The following is a 21,238-nucleotide window of genomic DNA, read 5'->3' as shown; positions in this document are numbered from 1 at the left end:
AAAGGCTCGGCCCATCGTCTGACAAAGCCCGGCCCGGCTCCTTCTTCAATCTTCAGGGAGAAGCAGCAGCACGAGGCGAGAGGTAAGAGCATCCTGCTCCCAACAAAGGAATCTCTCCCTCCCCTTCCTCGGCAGGGCAGGGCAGCCATGCTTGGTCTTCGCGCCCGCGCAGCGGCGCAGCTCCCGCGCCCGTCCCCATCTCCCTCCTCCGCTCCTGCTGGCGTCGCTCTCGCTCGCGAGGCTTGCGTGCGCCTCCCCGCTCGCCGCCCTCGCGCCTCTGGCGTCCGCACCGCCGTCGGCGAGGGCGACTCAGCCGGCCTCTCTCTCCGCCAGGTGGCCGCGCCTGCGCCCATGCGTCCCGGGGGAACCGGTGGCCCCTCCAGGCCGACCACACGCGGTGAGTGTGTGATTTTTGACGGTGGGGGTGTGTTTCTCGAGCCAGTGGTCGAATGGTTGTAGTCTTGTAGAGGATTTCATCTCCGCCGTGTTCTCGCGTAGTTTAGGGGTGTTGTTTATGGCGAGCTGTTGAGCTTCCTGTATTGCGTTTAGTATCATACTCATTAGATTCCATAGTGTGTATAGCGTTGCTTCTGGGGCTTGTTCTCTGAGTGATTGTGTGCAGCTAGTTTTGCAAATTAATTCATTGGTCCTAGCACATTCTAGTAGTTGCATGCTCAGAAAATCGCAGACAATTTGGTACTAGCATTTTTAGTTGTGTAGTTTGACAGGATTTTGCTACTTATCTTATATTGAAGGCTGAAGGCCACCTGGTGGAAATGAATGTTTTGCACTTTCCATCATGTAACGTGGCTACTGGTTGCAGTCATTTGCATTTGGAATGTTACTACTCACAAGGTTGAATTGAGAAACTCAAACAAATCTTTGCTGCTCAGTTCTCTGCACTGCCGCCGGCAGCGTCCAAAGAGAGGGGAAAGAATTGCTAGTTCAGCACTTGCTTGTTGGTGAAAAGGATGTCAGGCTTCTGGTTGATCTCGAAAAGAGTATCATTGCAGGAAGGTACCATCTGATTCTCAAACTACCTTTGTATGTACTTTTGGATGACCTTCTAATCTTGTTTGGACCGTGATATTTAACGTGCTCAGCTTACGTACATAATTTGGGTTAATTGGGAACATATGCAATTACAATGGAAATGGCATTATTGAACATTTCAGGAGCAGACTTGAGTGATTTGGCTGTGGAGCACTCCTTATGTCCATCCAAAGAAAATGGTGGTATGCTCGGGTGGGTTCGAAGGGGACAGATGGTACAGCATTAACTTGTTTTTCTAGCATAGTAGTAGACTAAGACAGTATTCTTGTAGCCCTTTACATATATTATTACCTCCTTTACCTGGGCAGTGTCGGTGAAATCTATTCAGTAAACTAAAAGAATTATGCTTTAGAGTACATTGCGTTGGGCTACTGTGACATTCAATTGACTTATGTAGTGTAATAAGGATTTACTCTTTCCTTGCAACATGTTAAGAGTTGGCAACCAATTGATAGACAAGAAAATAATGTTGTTTTGGTACAGCCACTTCATTCTTCCACATGCCAAAATAGTCTCTACTCTTGACTATCAAAGCATTAGAAATTTAAGGCAACTTGCCCGGGGGAAAAGTGATATCCAGCACTGGACCACTGGTTCAATAATTTGATCAGTACGCCCTATGCTTTTTTTTTTCTTCAATTGTGGAAACCCTGGTATGCGAGGTAGTAGGATTGGTTCTCATAATTATCACATAATTTTCAGAGTCTCACCGCAAATTATTTCTTCTTGTTGGAGACATTTGTACCATCTGCTTACTGAAGGCTGTCACCTGCATATGCACCTAAAGCCACTGAATTATCTGTCTAGGTTTTCATCCATTTATATACTTTCGTACTGTTTGTCCAGTTGTAGTTTGAACTTTCAAACTTGCATTGGGCAGTACCAGAATTTGAGGAGGCAGCATTTAGTGCTCCTTTGAACAAAGTTGTACGATGTAAGACAAAATTTGGATGGCATCTATTGCAAGTTCGTTGCTGAGATGGTACATGGTACTAACATTGAAACTACTGTGTGTTGGTAATTAGGTGTGCTATGAACAGAAACTGATACCTTCCTTACTAAATGCCAGGGATCAATGCGTTACTGCAAGACATTGACCCAGAAGAGCTTCACACCAAAAATGCAAGACCCTAGTTTTCTCGCAGAGGCCAATTGATTGATGTTCGGGGAGCCTGATGAAGTGTAAGATATTTCACCATTATACTTTCTTTCCCCTTTTATTTTGTCTCCACAAATAATCAAACTAACATGGCATTCATGACAAGTGCCCCCAACTTCGTGCTGTGAGGACATGTGTGGCCTTTTGTCCTTAGAATGTAAGATCTGCATTATTTGAATGAGGGATGCAAATACTTTCTGATATTGCGTTCTGGTTAAAAAGATCAGTAACTTTTGCAATGACATTGGTTTTTTGTAAGGTGTAGGTTATGTGTTAACCAGAATGGATAAAGTTGGGACTTGTCCTCATTTGAGAATCGAGAGTAATGTCCATACATTGTCGTGATCTCACAAATAATGAACTGGATCATAAATGTTAAATTATTAAATAATTGCAGTAACTTTATGTGGTTTCCAAAAGTAAATCTGTAAGTCATCAGGCTAAAGCTGTTAAAATAAGTAAGCATTAATTGCAGCTTCTCTGTATCTCATATGGACCAACCCCCTCATACTTGGAAGTTGGAAGATCCTAACTGCACAAATTTTAGAGTGTGCCTCACATGCTTGTAGCACACGAATCGGGACGTACAGTTATTTCATTCAGCTAGTATATTACTTTTAGTTCTCTTGCATTTCAGGAATGATATTGTGATGAGGTTCAGTTTCATTCTTTATTTATTTAATTATTTTCTACTGGATTGATGTTGAATTTCTACTACCTGCATGGCAGGGTGAAAGCTTCACTTCCAGGCTTCAAAGTTCTACACTCCGCCAATTTGGGACCTGGGGACCAGTTATGACAGACGAGTTTAATCCTCAAAAGGACACTTATGTTCTGGTAAATTCTTTTCCATGAAACTTGCTGACAGTATTCTCGTGTTGAGTTAATGGTAATGACCTAGTGAATAGGAGTATATAGATTTCCATGCTTGAAGCACAAGTACTGCACCTCTTTAAACTTCAAAGAAATTGGTACTTTCTACTTTCAAGAAAATTGAGATGGTAAATTGATTATATTAGCAGCGGTGCATAATGCCACTTAATGACCCTTTGCATCTGTTTTTTTTTCTCAGTGCCACCATGGCATGCGCTCATGCAGGTGGCTAAATGGTTGCAGTCACATAATTGGTGTACTCACACTCCTGCAAAAGGGTGCTCGTACTCTTTTATTCGATATGTGAATAATATTGTGCTTTTCAATCCTCATTTTCCATCATTTTGCAGGGTTTCAAAAAAGTTTACAATGTCGCAGGTGGAATTCATGCCTATGCGGTTAAAGCTGACTCCTCCATCCCAACGTATTAGAGGATCCTCATTGTGACCGTTAACCATGGCTGGGAACTTCTCATATATCATAGGCAATAGTTTGGTCGTTGATCAATGCCTGAATTCAGACTTTCAGAGCTCAATTTTCTTTCTCATACTGTGTATCAGAAGTTTTGGGATCCCTACGGAGGAAATGTATACAGCTATTTTTGTAAAAAAAGATACATGAGAATTTGCTTTATTGAATGAACCGTTTCATCAGGAAATTTCTGTTGTGATATTCTGAGATTCCGGATGTTCTTAACTTGTCAGGTGTCACCGAGGACTGCAAATTGAAGTACTCCCTCCCTCCCTCCCTCTGTTGGGCATAGGCGAATGACTTCACAATGACAGGGGTCAAGGCTGGCTTGAGCCCCATGTCGGGTCGAGACGACGGATTAGAGGAAGTGAATAGTTTTTTTTAGAATTAATGGTGCTGGCTAACCGAAATAAATATAAAAATAAATTAATCGGTCTAACAAAAACTGCATCCCTCTATCTATGTTCATTATCACCTCACAAAGATCTTAACTAAGTAACTAAAGTGCCGAACTAGTGGGAGCTTAGCTGCATAACTCTAGTTAGCAAGGTCAAAACCTATGCAACTAGTCAACAAGCACACGGGGAGTTCCTACACATACTAGTGAGCAAAGCGCACAAAGCCTAAGCAACACTAGCACACTAGCAATGCTACACAAGCTAAACTAGAGAGCTCAACTACTTAACTACACAAGCTAAGCAGCGCTACTTAGCTACACAAGATAGCTAGCACAAGAGCAACCACACCAGCACAATATATGAACAAGTAAACAAGCTTGTGTTAGGGAATTGCAAACCAACGAGAAGATGATGACACAGTGTTTTTATCCCGAAATTTGGTGGTTTGCCAACCACTTAATCCCCGTTAAAGCAAGTGAAAGGTCCTAATATGGCTAGAGGGGGGTGAATAGCCTATTTAAAAATCTACAAATCAACTAGAGCAATTTGATTAGTATGACAAATAGCGTAATGCAAACTTGCTCTAGCTCTACAAGGGTTGCAAGCCACCTATCCAACAATTCTAGTTGCAATGAATACTTAGGCACACAAACTTGCTATGTAATTACTCACTAAGAGCTCTCAACCTTGCTACTCTAAAGAGCTCAACTAGATGAATGTAAATAATAAAGCAAGCTCTCAATTCTAATTACACTAAAGAGCTTGTATCAACTAGTTTGCAAGAATGTAAATGAGTGAGTAGAGTGATTATACCGACGTGTAGGGGATGAACCAATCACAAGATGAATATATAGCCAATCACCGGGAGAATGCCAAAGAAGAGAGACAATCGATTTTCTCCCGAGGTTCACGTGCTTGCCAACACGCTACGTCCCCGTTGTGTCGACCAACACTTGGTGGTTCGGCGGCTAAGAGGTGTTTCACAAACCTCGTCCACACGATTGGACACCGCAAGAACCGACCCACAAGTGAGGTAACTCAATGACACGAGCAATTTACTAGAGTTACCTTTCGGCACTCCGCCGGGGAAGGTACAACTCCCCTTACAATCACCGGAGACGGCCACGAACAATCACCAACTCGTGCCGATCCTCCACCGCTGCTCCAACCGTCTAGGTGGTGACAACCACCAAGAGAAACAAGCAAAATCCGCAGCGCAACACGAATACCAAGTGCCTCTAGATGCAATCACTCAAGCAATGTACTTGGATTATCTCCCAATCTCACAATGATGATGGATCAATGATGGAGATGAGTGGGAGGGCTTTGGCTAAGCTCACAAGGATGCTATGTCAATGAAAATGTGCAAGAGTTCTCCTTTGAGCCGGCCATAGGGCTATAAATAGAGCCCCCATCAAATAGAGCCGTTATACCCCTTCACTGGGCAAAACGCGCTCTGACTGGACGCTCCGGTCATACTGACCGGACGCTGGCCCTCAGCGTCCGGTCGCCCGATGGACGCCACGCGTCACCAGCTTCAAACGCTGTTCGTCAGATTTCAACGGCTACAAAGCTGACCGGACGCTCCGGTCAAAACTGACCGGACGCTGAAGCCCCAGCGTCCGGTCGTTTCCAGCAAGCTCCCCGAGGCATGTTTTTTCGACCGGACGCGTCCGGTCCACCTTGACCGGACGCAGCCAGCGTCCGGTGCTCAACCCTTAGCCACTGTGCAGACCCGTCAGTTTGACCGGACGCAGAAACCAGCGTCCGGTGCATCTCAGGTCCAGCGTCCGGTGCAACACTAAATTTGGCGACCTCTCTGCCAGCTCGACCGGACGCAGCCTTTCAGCGTCCGATCGCTGAGTGACCCAGCGTCCGGTCAGTAGACCGACGCCAGCATCATTTCGACCAACTCTATTTCAACTCTAATTCTTCACCCTTACTCAAATGTGCCAACCACCAAGAATTTTGCATCCGGCGCAATAGAAAATAGACATTTCATTTTCCCAAAAGCGCCAAATCCCACCTCGCAAGCTCGGCGGGAGGGAGAGAGGGACCCAAACCCATCTCAACCCTGCAAACACCTTGCGCACATGTGTTAGCCTTTTTTTTACAAATATTTTTAAGGGTGTTAGCACTCCACTAGATCCTAAATGCATATGCAATGAGTTAGAGCATCTAGTGGCACTTTGATAACCGCATTCCGATACGAGTTTCACTCCTCTTAATAGTACGGCTATCTATCCTAAATATGATCACACTCACTAAGTGTCTTGATCACTAAAATAAAATGGCTCCTACATTTTATACCTTTGCCTTGAGCCTTTTGTTTTTCTCTTTCTTCTTTTCCAAGTTCAAGCATTTGATCATCACCATGCTATCACCATTGTCATGATCTTCGTCATTGCTTCATCACTTGGAGTAGTGCTACCTATCTCATAATCACTTTGATAAACTAGGTTAGCACTTAGGGTTTCATCAATTAACCAAAACCAAACTAGAGCTTTCAGCAAGCCCAAGGTTACCGCCGATCCTCTTGTTAGTGGTGAGCCCACAAGCTCACTCTCTCCACCAAAGGGAGTGCTCACCCAAGAGCTCTAGCACTTCGATCTAGTCGGACCACTTGGCACTCTTCACACCTAGCTCTACTAGAGTTACTCTTCGCGTCTATTGTGGGGCGAGCACAACACCCCTCACAAAAGCCTTCTCTGGAGCCACGCACAACCTTCACGCGGGCTTCACAACGGAGACCACAACCACCAAGTTGTCTAGGTGGCAACCTCCAAGAGTAACAAGCACCACCACCTTGTAACTGTCGACGAAATACTTTCGGTAGTCTACCGAGGGGTATGTCCATGGTAATAGATGAATCGGTGGAGGTGCGCGTGAGTGAACCTGATGGTGACACATAACGCAAGAGATAGCGATTAGATAGGCTCAGGCCATCAGCTTGACGTAATATCATACGTCATGTGTCTTTGTGGATTGTATTATGATAGATTGGAAACGAGGGGGTCCACCTTGTTTCTATCCTGATCAGTTTACAAGATAGGAATTACAGAGATTGCAAAATCTAGCCTATTCGAACAGATCATCCTTGATCGCCAAGGATCTTCACGTAGTCTTACGAGGCATGCTTTAACACCTCGGGTGTTTAAATACTAAAATATGCCATGTCATCATATGCATAGCACATCATTTATGTGTTAGTAAAAATTTTGATATGCATACACTAAAACAAGCTTACCTTTATGTTGTATGTGTTGAATTGTATTGTTTGAATCAAGTTCAAAGTTTTGTTTGGATTTGAATTTTCAAGAAAACCCTGATTTTCAGTATTTAAATCCTACCCTGAAAATCCATTTCAAAATCTAAGCACATTTTGGGGTTGAGTCTAAAAGCAAAAGTGTAGAGCTTGTCAGGTTATACAAAGTTTGTTTTTGGAGTTTTCAAAGTTGTTATGAAAAATTTGAAGTAATTTGAAAAGGCGAAATTCTTTAAATGTCCCATATTTGAATTCAAAATTTCATTTCAAAATGTAGATCGAATTAGGGGGTGGTTATAAAAAGCAAAGTTGTAGAACTTTGAATTTTGAGCAACTTTTGTTTTTGGAGATTTTTGAGTTGTTACTTAAATTTGGGAGTAATTTGAAGATTTTGGCGAATGGCAATTCTATAAATATGGGGAACAGTAGCCACTGAAGCCATCTCATCGCCGGCGACCTTCTTCTCGGTTCCAGGCGCACGCGTGGCCGTCTTTGGCATCGCGCTGGCATGGAGAAGGCTCCTGCATGGCTTCCTTGTGCTTCTGAGCTACGCTATAAGGCCTTTGTCGTCATCGTTCTTCGCCGTTTTCTTTCCTCTATTTTCCCGACGCCACCGCCGTTGCTCCGTCGTGCGTTTGCCGTCGCCGTAGTGCCTCCACCGTCGCAGCCAAGCCTGTCCTAGTTCCGTCTCCTCCTTGCGAACCCAGTAGACCAACCCTTGAAGCTTAACTGCGGCGGGAACCCGCGGTGCGCGTCTTTCTTCCCTGTGGTCGGCAACCTCACCGTGGTGTGCGCGTCGCCGTGGCTGGAGCTCCATGGTGTGTCTTTGTCCTTGCTCAGCGTGGCTCCAGCTTTGCCTTGATCCCGTGTTGCTCTATGACCTGTTATTTGATCCTTTTGACCATCGCAGTCACCTGAATGCCGTCACCGACGTGGTTCGCGCCGCCATGATCGTTGTGATCGTCGACCCGCCTCTCCGTTGTTCCTTCACCTCGTCCATCACCTTCAACGTGATCGGGGTGAGCTCCTAGTTCTTCCCGAGTGGTTTGTTTCACCGTTACCGGTCTCCTATTGCCGGCGTAGCGCTGCCGTGCAGTCGTGGCCGCCATGGCCGGCGTAGTGCTCGGTCCAGTCCGTAGTTGGTCTAGTTAGTGTCACAAATCGATGCGCCGTGGTGTTGTGATCAGCGCGGGAGGTAGGGGATGACAAGTGGGGTCGGATTGTCAGTGACTCAATGTTTCAAAATGGATTTTCTATTTTTCAGATTTGAATGAATAGTGATGTGATTTGTTATTTTTTTGTAGATTTATTTAGAGCTCCAAAAATTATGAAAATTTTTGTGTGACCTATCTGTGATGTATATTATTTAAGAAAAATATGAAATATTGTTTTTCAGTACTTTTTGAATGTGATAAAAATTGCTCAATTAATTAATAAATGGGTTTCCATGATTTTTCTAGGCTTAATTAATTATCCAAAAATTATGAAAATTATTTTGCCACTTAGTTATCATGTGATGAACCTTTACAAAAATTTTGAGCTCAATTGGAACAAGTTGATTTATTTCATAATTTTAAATTTAATAATTAATTCATAAAAGCAAATAGTAACCTTTGATGATTTAGGTTTTTCTTGAATTTTTGATTGAGTGATGACCTTGGGTCATTAGTTGGTAATGATCCTTGGCAATTGAAGTATGTGTTACGAAAAAGGCTTAGTTAGTTTGACTTGCAACTGTACCGCGAAGGAAAGTTGTATTTGAGTTGTTAATTTTGCATCCATCATCAAGCATCATGTTTTGTATCCCGCATCATGTTAAACATGGCATTGTTACTGCGTATAGTGAACGAAGGTGAACACGTGGTAGTTAATCAAGTTGCGAAGGAGGTTAATCCATCTGTTAAGGTCAGATCTGATAATTGTGGAACATCTCAGGAACCTGACTTTTCCGTGAACCAAGGCAAGCCCCAGATGCATTTACACCTACCTTGTGTTTTACAAATTTTTATCGCTTTTGCTTTTATATACTGCATTAAGTGATTAGGAGTCAAGTGGAAACCTAATTGGTGCATTACCAACCTTGTTTTTCCATATCTACCTTGTTACCAGTTTTACTTCATAAATACCTAGTTATGCTTAGCCATGCTTAGACAGATAAAAGTCGGGTGATTACCTGTCACCTGTGAGTTTTATATGGATCTTTGTTTACGTTTGGTTACTTATGTTATCATGAGATATGAGCATGTGGAGTAATAAATCTAGACCGGGCGGACTCGGTGTGTGAGAGCCACAAGACATGGAGGTCTTGTGAGCGGCTTCTTTCCGTCTATGTCGATTAAGGTCCGTCTGTTGTTGAATTGCATGAGGTGAGACTTTGTAGTACTAACCACATACTTCGGTAAGCCTTAACTCGGCTATTCTATTACAAGAATGGCTACTCGCGCACTGGGAGTGAAGAGATGGCGAGAGTAGCGTGTACCCACGTGGCCATGGGCTGTAATGGTGGAGTATTGTATTCTCGGGTGGCGTGGGCCCGTTCTTGTTTTAGAGGATCTGAGGGTAGGTTGGTATATGTAGGTCGGGAACCTACATATGTCGTGTGGTCTGGAATTCCTAGCTGGGTTTTAATCGGTTCGAATCATCGTTGCTCCTCGGTTATGGAGACTTAACTCACTGTTCATCATCGTAGTTAATAACTGGAACTTGAGTAAGGTTTGAGAAAGAGTTTGATATGAAGTTCATGATCTCATTATGGATCATGGCAGATTCATATGTGGTTCTTATAAAGTTTTATATGTTGAAGTAAAAAATTTTGTTAAAGAGCTTTTACGCAAAAGAACTTTGATTATTGCTAAAGCCATACCTTGAATCCCTAAGCCTGCATTCCTGAGTCTTCTCAGTTTTAATTTCGATTAAGTCTTGTTGAGTACTTTTGTACTCAGGGTTCGTTGACCCTTGTTGCAGGAGAGCCTCATGAGCAGGTCTATTTTGGACCTTGCTGCATGGCTGTTGTTCATGTCGATGATGATAAGTAAATGTGTGATCCTTGGGTAGGATGCTTATTTTGTGTGTTTGTATTATGATACTTATGCCACTCCACTACTACTATGGTTTGTAATAATTATCGAACTTAGTTTGTAAGGTTTGAAACAACTGGTTTGTAAACTAAGTTATCATAAGACTTTCGCTAATTTACTCTGATGTAGATATTTGAATAAATATTGTAATACTGCAATGACTCTGTAATGGGATCCTGCTAGGAAATCGTGGATGATTCGGGGTTCTCCGAGGACACCCGATAGTCTTCTTAAGTTACCAAGAACATATGCATAGTCGTCAGAGGTCGTTGGACAGTGACAGGTGCATGTGGGTCCTATAATTTAGGAGGTTCTACCACACACACCAACCTATGTCGTGCTTCGTGCAGCATAGTCTTACGGGCTGGGCCTCCCCTAGTGGCTCGGCCCATGTGCAGCCCGCAATGTGAAGTCCAATTATAAGCTTGGTGAAGACCAATAGATACCATGTTGAATTTCATTCTTCATCCATATGAAATGAATACCACTTATGATCAAGTGCACTTTCTTGTTGTGGTTGACTTGCTTTATCTTTTGATCTTTGCTTGCATGAGAGCATCAATTTGAGAATACCACTTGAAATATCATGACTAGCTCTCTTTTGGGTGTTGCTTGCTTTTCTTGATCAACCCTTTTGATTGCTTCAACTAAGCATCTCAAATATTCCTCGGAAGTGATTTGATACTCACTTGAAATGATTTGATTGATTGATCCAAGTGATGGACTTAACTTGGTGAGTAACCTTGATTCCTTCTTTAAGTCCTTTTCTTTCTTCTTGTTTAAGTTCTTTTCTTTCTACCAAATGATCTCCAATAATCACTAGAACTTAACCTTCAACTTCATCTTGAGTTTGATCTTGATCTTCCAATTTGAGTACCAAATGTATGCAAAGTACACTCCACAATCAAATAGCCTTGTACTCTTTGCTTGTCATGGTTTTAGATCATCTCAAAACCAAACTTAGGTACCTCAAACACTTATAAACATGTTTCCAACTTGAGGACCTTTCAATCAAAGTGACTCTTGATCAATCCAACATTTGTCACTTTTCTAACAGATTTTGTACCCTTCAAAGAAATGAGCATATCTCCTAAAGTACAAATCCAAATACCACTAAATTTGATGGAGGTGTGCAATACTAAGTTATCTAGCAGCTGTAAAAATTTGAGCTCCATTTGACTTCTAGATTGCTGCTATATTTCAATTCTTCCACCACTGTTACATGCTGAAAACTGCTGCACTATAGCTGACAAGATCCACTCCAAAACCGAAGCATTTCTTATCCAATTCTCATGAAAATTGTACAGCATCTTATACCATAAGTCTAGAGCATGTACACCAATTTTTATGCCAATCCAATAAGTTTTGATCACTCAAACATGGCTAAGATCACAGCTAGCTCAGATTTTGCAATATAGGACAGATTTCAATCACTTGAGCTATACTTCATCAAATATGAATCAAACTTGAAACTAACTTGTTTGAATACTTCCATAAGACATATATCCATTCAAATCACTTACTAAAAGTCATCTCATGAATTTATCCAACACAAATCAATCCAAACTTGATTACTAATCAATTATCCATTCAATCATCTCATAGCAAGCAACATTGTATATTTATCCAATTCAATCAACTCATATGCACCCAAATGAAATGATCAACAAGAGATATACCTTGGTTAGCTCATGATCATCCAACTAGCAAGCTTCAACTCAATTATTTGCAAGTCATCAAATATATCCAATGAATCACCAACAACTTGAATTATAGCACTTGTATATTGATAGCACTTGGACTTTACTCAATTTTCACTTGGCATTAGGTTTGGATGTGCACTAAGCTTCATAACTTGATTCAACATATGATGAATAATGTGAGATCAATTGAATCAAGTCTCCAATGCCGATGGTACCTACAAATAATCATCCACTTTTTGATGGTACCCAAACAACTTTGGGTCCTCTCAAGTTAGGAGCAACATACTTAGGCGATGCCTTAGTATGAATAGCGGGATGTTTTGCAATAGCAACCATAGAGATACCATTACCATCCTTCCTAAACATATTATTATCAACAATTGAAATAGGCTTAGAAATATCACCTAGGGGACATGAATGTGCCATGTGTCCCATTTCCCGACATGAGTAGCACTTTCTCTTTGATTGAGCATTCTCTTCCTTGCTCATGTGGTGCTTCTCATTGCCTTACCTCTCATGGATTGCTTGAGCCTTCTTCTCCAGCTTGGTAGGACACTTAGAGGCAAAGTGTCCTATACTTCCACACTTGAAGCACTTGATGTGAGCAAAATCTTTCTTCTCATCTTCATTCTTGCTCATCATCTTAGCATCTTGAGTTTGCATTGGATGCCTTGCCTTTCCCTCCCTTCTTGTTTTCTTCTTCTTTATCATCAAATCACCACCATCTTCATGGTTGATCTTGATTTGAACTTGGGATGTCTTCTCTTGCTCAACTTGTGGCTTGGGTTGAGGCTTCACTTGTTGCTTCACTAATTGCTTGGTTGGGCACATTGAGGTAAGATGACCCCAAGTGCGGCACTTGAAGCACTTGACATGCTTGAGCCTCTCATCTTCTTTCTTCAACTTGAGCTTTTCTTTATTGAGGCAACCATTTGCAAGATGTCCCACTTCATGGCACTCGAAGCACATGAAATGAGAGAGCTTCTCTTGTTCTTGCTTCTTTATTTCTCTTTCATATCTTTTCTTGCCCCATCTTTTGCCCTTGATCTTGCTCTTGTTGAAGCCAATGCCACTTATGTTATTGCGGCTTTCTTGATGATTGACTTTGCTAGTCTTGAAGCCGACTCCACTCTTGTCATCAAAGTTTCTTTGAGTCTTCAACATATGCTCAAAGGTGACTTGAGAGTTGTAGCACCTCTCTAACTTATTGCTCAATTTCTTTACTTTATTTTTGAGCTCATTGTTCTCCTTCAAAAGGTTAGTCTCACAAGACATGGAAGTAGAACAAGCATCTAATTGTGAAGAGCATGACATATCTAATAAATCATCATAAGAGGTGGATATATGTTTCTTGCCAACATCACATGGGTTAGCAATAATTTGTGATTTATCATTTGATCCATGTGATGAGCTCTCATTATTTTTAAGTTTCTTTGTGAACACTTTAATGAAAGAAGCATGTTGTTCTAATAATTTATCATGAGATGCAAGTAGTGTCTCATGATTCAATTTAAGCTCATCAAGTGAAGATTTATAAGCATTATGTAATTTCTTACGTTCTTCACAAGAGTTCTTTAGAAATGAGTTTTTGTTTTCTAAGTTCAATGTTTTAGCTTTCTCATTTTCTAAAGACATGGTCATGCTAGCAAGTCTACTAACAAGCTCATCATATGAATCAACATAATCAACCACATCATCATTTCATACCTTGGTGTCACCTTGTGACATGAGACAATGTGGTGTAGTGGATGGGCTTGTAGTAGCATCATCATGGCTTGAGCATGAACTATCATCACCATCAAGTGTGCATGGGGTAGCATCATCACTTGCAACACTTGTGGCACCATCATCAACCTTGTCAAGTGAACTTGTAGTAGATCGATCAACATCATCACTTGACCATGAGGTGGAGTAATCTTCCACAATCACCAAATTGTGGTTATGCTCAACACACTCATGCACCTCCTTTTTGGGCTCATCCTCCTTCTTGAATTTGCCATCATCCCATGTGGAGGAATCACCGAAGGTTTCCTTGATGAACTCCCATATCTCACGAGCGGTTCCCTTGTGGTTTACTTGCTTCATCAAATCAAAATGTAAAGCATCCAATAGAAAACAACAAGCATGTGCATCAAATTCATAGAGGACTCTTTGAGCTTTGGTTAGAGTTCTATGATCCAAGACATGGGTGAGACCACTAGTGACAACCCACCAAAATTTAGGTCCCTTTGCACAAAAATGATCAAGCATGTGATTTTCCAAAGTGCAAAGTTTGTGCCATAAAAAATGTGTGCCTCACAAACATCTAGCCCATTAGACACCATCCTCTCGGGTCGGTGAAGACCACAAATGAGAGACCTAGCTCTGATACCAATTGAAAGGGTTGAGATAGCGACTAGAGGGGGTGAATAGTCCTTTTTAAAATTAATCGTGTCGGCTAACCGAAACAAGTGCGGAATTAAGAACTATCGGTCTAGCCAAGACTACACCCATCTATCTATATTCTCTAGCACCTTCTAAAGATACTAATTAAGCAATAAAGGTGCCGGGCTAGCTAGAGCTCTCCTAACTAATTCTAGGAGCAAGGTCATACAAACCTATGCCACTAGTACTTTAAGCAACAAGGGAGCTCCTACACATGCTAGTAAGCAAAAGCACGAAGCCACCTAAGCTCACTAGCAATGCTCAATAATAAGGCAACCAATGCCAAATTAGAGAGCGCAATTACTTAGCTACACAAACTAAGTAATGTGACTAACAAGGTTACACAAACCAAATTAGCCACGCAAGGGAGCTACTTCTATGCTACACAAGCAAGAAGATAACTAGCAAGCTACACAAGCTAACTAATTACAAAAGCAACAACACAAGCTCAATGTATATGAAAGTAATCGCAAGCTTGTGTAACGGGGATGCAAACCAACGGGAAGAACAAGGTTGACATGATGATTTTTCTCCCGAGGTTCACGTGTTTGCCAACATACTAGTCCCCGTTGTGTCGACTGCTCACTTGGTGGTTCGATGGCTAATTGGCATCACCCGCCAAGCCCGCACATCGAGCGCCGCAAGAACCTACCCCGGAAGTGAGGGTAGCTCCATGACACGCTTTACTAAAGTTGCTCTTCGCGGCTTCCACGGGGTGAGCACAATGCCCCTCACAAGCTCTTCTTCGGAGCACCGCACAAGCTTCTTGCGGGCTTCGATGGAGACCACCACCAAGCTGTCTAGGAGGTGGCAACCTCCAAGAGTAACAAGCACCACTGGCTTACAACTCGATCACCTAGTGCCACTCGATGCAATCTCATGATGCAATCACACTAGAATCGCTCACTCACACAATCGAATGATCACTATCAAGTATGTGTGAGATGGAGGGCTCCTAAGCACTCTCAAGCATGGACATAAAGTCCCCCAAGGTGCTCAGCACCAGCCATGGCTGAAAGCCACTTCTATTTATAGCCTCATAGGCTAAACTAGCCGTTACCCCTTCACTGGGCATTTTTCGGGTCGACCGGACGCTGCACTGGACGCACCAATCGCGAATACCAGATGCCTTCGGTCGCTATACCTAACGTGTCCGGTAGCTGTCTGACCGCCACATGTCCTACCATTGCCTCCAATGGCTCTCTGACAAGAAGATCGGACGCTTAGCACGAAACGACCAAACGCTCAACCGCTGAGTCTGGTCGAGTCCAGTAAGCCTCCAGGGCTGACCGGACGCGTCAGTTAAAAACTGACCGGACGCTGAGCCTCAGCGTTCGGTCGAGTACAGTAAGCACCCACCGACGACTGGATGCGTCCAGTCACACCGGACCGGATGCTGCCAGTGTCCAATCGACTGCACTACCGAACACTGCCTTTGCTGATTCACACCGGACGCGTCCGGTGTGGCGACCGGACGTGTCCGATCGCTGAGTACGCTGCCAAATACCAGACGTGTCTGGTCACTCTGTAACTAGCGCGACTCACTCGTTTTCATCACCAACTTCTTCTCCTTTGCAAATGTGCCAACACCACCAAGTGTACACCATCATGTGTATGCGTGTTAGCATTTTCACAATCATTTTTCAAAGGATTAGCCACTCAACTTGCCACGCCATTCGATCCTAGCGATGATGCAAAGTTAGATCACTCGAGTGGCACTAGATGACCGATATGCAAACAAGTTTGCCCCTCTTGATAGTACGGCCATCTATCCTAAACCCGGTCATAAACTTCTCTACACACCTATGACCGGTGAAATGAAATGCCCTAGGTTATACCTTTGCCTTGCGTATTCCATTCCATCTCCTCCAATGTCGATGCAACACATGCACCAACACGATCAACAATGATATGATCCACTTCATATCATCACATGATCATATTGGTTCATCGATCTTGACTTCACTTGCTCTTCATCATTGTCATCGTCCATCGGCGCCAAGTCTTGCTCAAGCTTCACCACCACGCGGTCCATCACTCCAAAGCCTTCGACTTGCCCTTCATGCTTGCAACCGATCCATTAAGCCAAGTCTTGTCTTGATCTTCTCCACCTTGATCACATGACTCAATGTCATGTCTCATGTGCATTTAAGCTCCTTCATCATCACATGTGTGAGCTTTGCAACATCTCCAAGCCATTTTCACCTTCATGGCATATGTTGCTTACACACATGTACCTGTGGACTAATCACCTGTGTATCTCACATAAACATAACTAGTCCACCTAGGTTGTCACTCAATTACCAAAACCACACACAAGGACCTTTCAACTCCTCGCTCCTCGGTACTTGGACATTGCCAGCGATGCCGGGAACTCCTCGCTCCTTAGTGCTCGGTCATCGCCAGTGACGCTAGGGACTCCTCGCTCCTTGGTACTCGGACATCGCCAGCGACACTGAGAACTCCTTGCTCCTCGGTGCTCGGACATCGCCAGCGATGCTGAAAACTCTTCAGTGCTCAAACATCGCCACCTACGCTAGGGACTCCTCGGTGCTCAGACATCACCACCTACACCGGGGACTCCTCGCTCCTCGGTGCTCGGTCATCGCCAGCGATGTCGGGGACTCCTCGATGCTCGGTCATTGCTAGTGATGCTAGGGACTCCTCGCTCCTCAGTGCTCGGTCATCGCCAGCGACACCGGGGACTCCTCACGCCTCAGTCATTGCTAGTGACGTTGGGGACTCCTCGCTCCTCGGTGCTTGGCCATCACCAGCGATGCTGGGGACTCCTCGCTCCTCGATGCTTGGTCATCGCCAGCGACATCGAGGACTCCTCGCTCCTCGGTGCTCGGTCATCGCCAGCGACACCGGAGACTCCTTAGTCCTCTGTCATCGCCAGTGATGTCAAGGACTCTTCGCTCCTTGGTGCTCGATCATCGCCAGCGATGCCAGGGACTCCTCACTCCTTGGTGCTTGGTCATCACCAGCGACGTCAAGGACTCCTCGCTCCTCGGTGCTCGGTCATCGCTAGCGATGCTAGGGACTCCTCGCTCCTCGATGCTCGGTCATTGCCAGCAATACCGGGGACTCCTCGCTCCTTGGTGCTCGGTCATTGATAGTGACGCCAGGGACTCCTCGCTCCTGGGTGCTCGGTCATTACCAGCGACATCAGCACTCCTCGGTGCTCGGTCATCACCAGCGACGCCGGGGACTCCTCGCTCCTCGGTGCTCGGACATCACCAGCGACGCCGGGGACTCCTCGCTCTTCGGTGTTTGGTCATCGCCAGCGACGCTAGGGACTCCTCACTCATTGGTGCTCGGACAGCGCTAGTGACACCGAGGACTCCCTTGCTAGTCGGATCTTGCTATGTCTCATTGGTGTGCTATCAAGCTGCTCCATGCTGTTCAGATCAGGGTGCTGATCTTGGGCAGCACGTCTGGGGTCTTGATACATGCATGTCAAACAATGTCAGCAAGCTTTCAGACTTCTTTTCCTTTGACCCTGCTACAAGATTCATTCTTCATCTTCCAGCAGGCTCGGGGACTAAGTGGGCACACTTTACCTTGCGGTGAATGTGCTTTTTCTCATCTCGTGGCTATGCCTGGGGACTGGCTAACTACTCGGCTGGTCTTCTACTTTCTGACCCGGGCACCACATGACTACGTCACCTACTATTAGGCTCAGGAACTAGCTATGGGGGTATGGCCCCCAGTATCTACAAGACAAGACATGAGCCGCACCATCAAAAGTGGCCCAACCCACAAGATCAAGGCGTGCACGGCGCTGCTCGGCATGCACCACAAGACATTGTATAGTACCAAATAGGATACTTACCTTGTAACCCTACCCCTCTAGAGTATATAAGGAGAGGCAGGGGTCCTCTAGTGGATATAGATCTATATACATCCCATATTCAAGATAATATACCAAAGACACATGACGTAGGGTATTATGTCGATTAGACGGCCTGAACCTGTCTAAATCGCTGTCTCTACGCCTTGTGTCACCATCTGGTTCCTGATCATACGCACCTCCACCGATCAATCTACCATCATGGGATACCCCTTGGTGGATTGCCGAGCATCTTTTGTTGACACATCATCTGTTGCATCATCTGAGCCACCTCAGATAGTCACTCGTACACTTGAGGCTTCAGTGATAGCGATAGAGACAAATGTAGCTCCCATTCCTATAGTGACACCTACAGAGTCACAGGCCGCGCTAGTTACTAAATAGACCCAGACCGCTTCACCTTTACTTCTAGCTATAGAGGGTCAGAGCCCTCAGAGTTCAGGGTCAGAGGATGATGTAGCTTAGTTCTAGGTCTCTCACCACACCTTAGCTCCCAACTTGACTGCTCCTATCCCACCGTCTAACCTTTAGGTTTTGGTGCTTGACGCCAAAGAGGAGAGGGACTGAGTATGTTAGATTTAGGGGGAGTGTGTGAGATGGACTCGATTATTTTGGTCTTTCATGTGTGATACTTTGGACTCGATTCTTTTGGTCTTTCATGTGTGATACTTCATGCATTCACGTTTACTATCATGCATTATATTTTTTACATGTGATGGTGAGACTTATGTGACATGTGTGCTCTCTACATTGTTTATATATGTCATGTCACTTGGTTATGCTCATTAGCTTTGCTTCCGTGTTTTACTCCGATTCAAATGAGCTCTACTTTATGTACTCATGCTTAATTCATATCTTTTGAGTACACCATGTTGGCTTGAGTCATATAAGCATGCCTAACTCCTTTGTTCTTATTGTCAAAAGCTTGTATGAAACAAGCATGTTGACAACCTCACTCATCTCTTTTACATACTTGAGGTTGTGTTGTCATCAATCACTAAAAAGGGGGAGATTAAAAGCATCTAGGTCCCCAGTTAGGTTTCAGTGATTAATGACGACACAAGATTACTATGACTAACATGTGTTTTGTAGAGGCAATTTGAGTTAGGTCATGGTAATATAAATTGATTGGGCAATCATGATTGTCATGCCCCTATCGATGGAAATTGTTTCGGTTTTCAAAGGATGGACTACAAGGTTAAGGACGGACTAGTTCTAAGTGTCGTTTGGTGTTGGAGAGACACTTAGAGTAGTTTAGGACTTTGTTTTTCATTTGGCCATACTATTAAGGGGGTATGGAATGGTAGCTTAACCTATGTGTGTCTAATGGATTAGGTGCGGTGCACACTTATCAAACTTAGCACTAGGTAGCTCAAGAATAGCCCTAAGATCGATAGAAGTCAACTTCATTCACAAAGAATTTCAAATTGGAAGTAAATGGAGAGTCAAATGACTGACCAAACACTGGTTTGGTTGTGATCGGACATAGCTTGGAGAGTCTGGTCAGGTCATTAGATCGACATCAGCAGTCAGAGTATGATCGGATGCTGGACACTAGTGCTCATCAGACATGACGCTAGCTGTATCTGTAGCAGCGTGGACATGCTGTTGACCATGGACCAGATGCTGAATAGAGAAGTGACCAAACTCTAGGTGCCAGTGTCCGGTCAACATTAGTAAGGTTCCAGAGAGGGTTTTTGATGACTAGACGTGTCTAGTGGGTGCTGACCGGACGCTGGCTAGAGTCTGCTCAGAGCATATGGCTCTTTCTGACACAGTGACATATTACACTGACCGGTGCGTCCGGTCACCTTGACCAGAGGGTCCAGTCATCTCGATATTTGCTGAGTTGGGCCTCAATCGTTATGTTTTGAATAGGGGGTATAAATACATATCCCACTCATCCATTTGAGGCCTTTTGCCCATTTGTTCAGCTGAGAATCACCTTTGGAGTGCAAGGGAGAGCAAGAGCCTAGTGGGGTGATTGAGATTTGATAATCCAAGATTAAGGACCTTTTTAGTGCATAGGGAGTAGCAAGTGTGCATCCACCTTACTCAGTAGGCTTGTCTTGGTCAAGTGAGAGTTTGTTCTTGTTACTCTTGGTGATCGCCACAACCTAGATGGCTCTGTGGTGATTGGGAGCTTGATGATCATCCGACGGAGCATGTGAATGACCCAAGTCACTTTCTGAGCGATTGTGGGTGATTCACCACGACGGAGTGTCAAAGAATTAGCCTATAGAGAGCACTTGATCCTTGCATGGATCAAGGGGGAGCTACACCCTTGCGTGTTTGCTCCAACGAGGACTAGTGGGGACTGGTGACTCTCTGATACCTTAGGAAAACATCGCCGTGTTCCTTTCTCTCTCTTTACTTTGAGCATTTACATTTGAGCAATTCATTTCATGTCTTTACATTCCTAGAATTGCCATGCTAGAGTAGGATTGTAACTTAGGGTGCAAAAATTTTGTATGGGAGAACAATAGGAACCCATTTTAGACACAAGGGGTGAAATAGGCGAAGTGTAGGGCTTAGTTATTGCAAAAAAAATAGAATTAGCCCAATTCACCTCTCCTCTTGGGCATCTTGATCCTTTCAAGGTCATACATGACCAAACGCGTCGGTGAGTCTAGTCACCTCTGCCTCGCTCTGATGCTTGCATCAGCGTATGTCACAGCCTGATCGAACGTAGGCCTACGTGTCCGATCATAAAGACTGTTCATTGTCCGGTCAGAGCCAGAGAGCGCCTAGCACCGCGCACCACTGACCGGACATAGGACTCCGAGTCCGGTCACCACCTAGGCAGTGTTTGGTCACCTTGGGAAGCCTCCTCCAGTTCTCCAACTTTGCCACCCTTGCTCAAATGTGCCAACCACCAAGTGTATCCCATTGTGCACGTGTGTTAGCATATTTTCATAAACATTTTTAAGGGTGTTAGCACTCCACTAGATCTAAATGCATA

At 44.1% G+C, this 21,238-nt stretch overlaps 1 pseudogene; it reads left to right on the top strand.

The window, feature by feature from the left end:
* Nucleotides 1-147: 147 nt before the first annotated feature.
* Nucleotides 148-3,743, top strand: LOC136549253 (rhodanese-like/PpiC domain-containing protein 12, chloroplastic; annotated as a pseudogene).
* The last annotated feature ends 17,495 nt before the right edge of the window (nt 3,744-21,238 follow it).

Source organism: Miscanthus floridulus, chromosome 4 (genome assembly GCF_019320115.1).
Source record: "Miscanthus floridulus cultivar M001 chromosome 4, ASM1932011v1, whole genome shotgun sequence".
NCBI classification, from domain to species: Eukaryota; Viridiplantae; Streptophyta; class Magnoliopsida; order Poales; family Poaceae; genus Miscanthus; species Miscanthus floridulus.
Note: the sequence above shows the minus strand (reverse complement) of the source record. Positions and strands in the feature narration are given on the sequence as shown.